Raw genomic sequence first — 4,026 nt, forward strand, 5'->3', positions numbered from 1 at the left:
AGTGAGAGAGGGAGCTTTTATACCAACTCCCTAACACACACCCATACCCACCCACTCCCTCACTGTGTTTTCCATACCATTACGTCCTGTTTTCATCCACACACACCCTTCTCTTTAGCCAAAATCCTCCCTCCTGCTCTGAGTTGAGCTTATTGTCTCCCCCTCCCTCATGTTGTTGCACATGATTTTCTCATACATTTCTTTACCCCCATCACATCCCAGAGCACCAAAGACACCCTGTAACTCAAACTTCACAGTGCTCCACACTCCATAATGACAGCGTTATCTCCCACCTATGGATTGTCTTTTAAAAGTATATCAGACTACTGTGTAATGCAGAGGTTTTGACCCATGCATTTAAGATTGATAGATCATTTGGAGAAGGGAACACACTTGAAGTCCCCATCACTATTGAAAGATGCACAAAAAGAAACACTAAGTAAGATATAGTAACGAATTAAAAGTCATTCATATTCTCACACACATGCATAAGCATACATATATGTGTCCTTAGGACATCTGGCAAGTAAATATGTGAATTAAATTGACTGTGTTTTAATTAGGCTAGTAAATAAGGCTGTAAATCAAATTCAAGGACCCATGGTAATAAATCAGCGTAGATGATAGGTTTGATAGGATGATCGGCTTTGCTTGACAGAAGCCTAACTATATTTTTATCGTCCATCCCCTGGGATCCCACTCTCCTCATTACTTTTACAATGTGGATTCATCATTTCCACCAGTCTTTCCTCCCCTTAACTTCTCGTTCCTCCTTCATCCTCCCTGCTGTCATGTTCATCGTTCATCAGCTTCTTTCCCTGTCTGAACTTTTCCTTGCAGCTGTCTCCGTCTCTTGTGTCATTGCCAGATCTGATACAGCTTCAAAGGGAAAATCCATCATGAAAAAAAGGGCTACTCGGACGTCGTCGTGTACGGTCTTGATATCAACAAGTATGCTTCTAAACTGGAAACATGCAGGTATGACTCTCTTGGTGATGGTGATTCATTATTCGTTGAATTAGTAGCTGAATCTTGTGGTTTACTTTACAAATGTAACCAGACAGAGTGCACCCAACCCAGGTATTGGTAAATGTTTGGTTTCTTACAAAATGCATATGATTTAGTAAAGCAGAGATTTAGAGTTTTTCTTGTTAAAAAAAATAATGCAAATATGAACAACCAAATATGTGATCGGCAGAATGGAGAAAGTAGATTTTCTTTCTTCTCGATTCACAGAAACCACATTTATAAACCAACATTACATCACAGACTTACTCACTCTTTATGAACTTGTGTGGCCTCTCTGATCCCAGGGAGGACAGCAGCAGGCAGGATGCGGAGCTGTCTCCAACAGGGCCTCCTCCCTCTGGAGACAACTTCCTGTCTATGATGCTATCTCAGCATTTAAGACAAACAAGACTGGGTACACACATCATCAGCCCAGCCTGCAATCTACAGTAATTTAAACCTTATTGAGTTCCTTTTCGCTCCCTCTCCTGCAAAAACCTACAGTACATGCTGGATTGTCACTTAGTTTACTTCCCTTTGTCTTTGTTCTGTCAGCTTTCCATCCTCCCTCGACCAACCTTCAAGAGGAATTTAATTCCTGTTGAGCCGTTGTTTCCCACAGGACTGCACCACAGTCCACCTGCAACCTGGTTATTTTTGAATCTCAAATCCTGCAGAGAGATATTGGCAGAAAGGAAGCAAAGAGCAGGAACGCTATTCTATAATAACATCTCCCCCTAGTGGAGATGACTTATCAGTGCAGCCATGTGTGATTCCTTGAAAAAAAAGCCATTAACACATGTAACAGTAACAACAAAAGCTTATATTGGTTTTTTTTTTTTGTCTCACAAGAACTAGTGAATATTTATCAGTTAATATTTGTATATCACATCTGCACAATCTATTTAAAGGAATTCAGTGTTTTTGCTCCATGTGTCCTGTCAAATATGACCGGTTTAATTCAAAATGTAGAAAAAGGTCAACAGATAAGAATAACTTCTGCACACTACAGTCTGTCATTTGATTAATTAAATGTAGAGAAAATGATTTGAGAAAACATTTACTTTAGCTCACCTTGATCATAAATTCCTGGAATCTGATTTCATCCTATTTCTTTTATTTAGTAACTACATTTTGATTCATGACATGCACTCTAAATTTAAACGTTTTGTGTATTTTAGGGACAATATAGATTCTTTTCAGATGTTCAGAACTAATCAGTTTAGTCATAATAATTGAAAGCCACTCACTATTTTGAACTAATATGTTGCATTACATAATACGAATTTTACTGAACATGATTTAAGCATTATGAATGTGAGCATATATACATGCGGGGGTGAGCGCTTTCTATTAATGTGTTTCTGCATCTGTGACTGGAAGATCCATCATAAACCCAGGAGCATTTCAGCGCAGCCTTTTGATCACATATGGAGCACAATTTCATCATATGTTGAATATTTCATCTTGTTTTCACTCGCTTGGTCACTTGTTCGCTGACTGTTCGTATTGAAGTAAAAATAGTAAAGTGACAGAAAGCAGCCAAAAGATAAGTTTAAGTAAGTCCAGTCTGTCGGAGAACACACATTTTGCCTTCATGCATGAGTTTTTGTGTGACTGGCTTCTGTTTTAAACAGTAGGAAAGTGTTGTAAAGTTGTTGGAACCTGAGATTTCTGTTGGCATGACGTCTTATTCTTAGTAGGAGAGGAACATTATTACTTTGTCTTTCTCCACATCTTTCTCCACTTACAGAAAGTTATTAAGAATGGTTTGGCTTCCTGGTTGAACAGAACATTAGCCAAAGTAAATAAATCCGTTTGTTTCACAAAGTGAGAAAGGAAACACTTTACAACCTGTAACCTGCTGGTTAGTTACTTGCACAAAATGTAACACCAATTACACATAGAAGAACTAGAACAAACTTCCATTAATTAAAGGAGTTGGTGCTCCTCTAGTCCTTGAGCAAGACCCCGAAATGAATGTAATGTAATGACACACACGAGTACATATTTGATAGAACAAATTCATGCCACACATAGAACAGAAGTTTGCAGTGACAGTACAAGGCCAGTTGATAAAGGGATGAAAATATGCCAGAAGATGACATATTTACAATTCCCCCTTGTTGTGAGTGTTTTAACTAATGAGGGCATTTCAGCTGTTAATGTACATAATGTTGTTGGAGCAGGAAGGAAGAAGCTTTCTGAAAGGATTCAGTAATTCTGTACAGAACTTCTAAATGTATGTTTTTAATTTGGAGCCTTAGGAGTGGAGTGAACCACATCAGATTTTTAAATGAGAGCATACGCCAAGTAAATGACAGGTAAATACAATGTCCAGTAGATTGTCAACTAGCCAAAAAAATATAAATGTGTAAGCTACATGTCAACTATTAACCCATTTACAATCCTTGTATGCGCGCATTATCTTCCAAGGCAGTTTCATCAGTTCGTGGTAGTAGGTTGTTAAGCTTTGAAACTCTTCTTTAAAGAACATAAATATTAAAATGGCTGTGAAGTTTTTAACCAAACCATGTTTTTTATAATTTATTTTTAATTTATTTATTTTTTAGTTCTTTTGAATTCCTCACGTTTTCTTCAGAAGCGATAAGCCTTTATGACTGAGTGACTACAAAGGATTTAGAAAACATTAGAATTGTTAACTGTAAACACTTACTTCTAGCAGCTTTCTAAAATAAAATATTGTCAGCAAAAAGTAAAATCCTTAAAAGTGACATACTATAATAAGCTTAAATGTCAGCATCCCGATCATGTATGGATCTGTCTGCAATCTGCATTGAACAAAAGTAAAATAGCCAATTAAAGAGTATATTTGATTTATGTTTTAATCTCTATAACATAATTCCTTCAAACTAACATGACATCTAAAAGGTACCAGAAAAAAACAGCTTCAAATTAACTTTTGTTTTTAACTCATTTTTTTGTTTATTTTCTGTAGGACTGATAAAACATGAATAATATGCTGCTTCATATGGTTGATATGCTGTGTTCATATTG

Source organism: Sander vitreus, chromosome 13, assembly GCF_031162955.1.
Source record: "Sander vitreus isolate 19-12246 chromosome 13, sanVit1, whole genome shotgun sequence".
Taxonomy (NCBI): domain Eukaryota; kingdom Metazoa; phylum Chordata; class Actinopteri; order Perciformes; family Percidae; genus Sander; species Sander vitreus.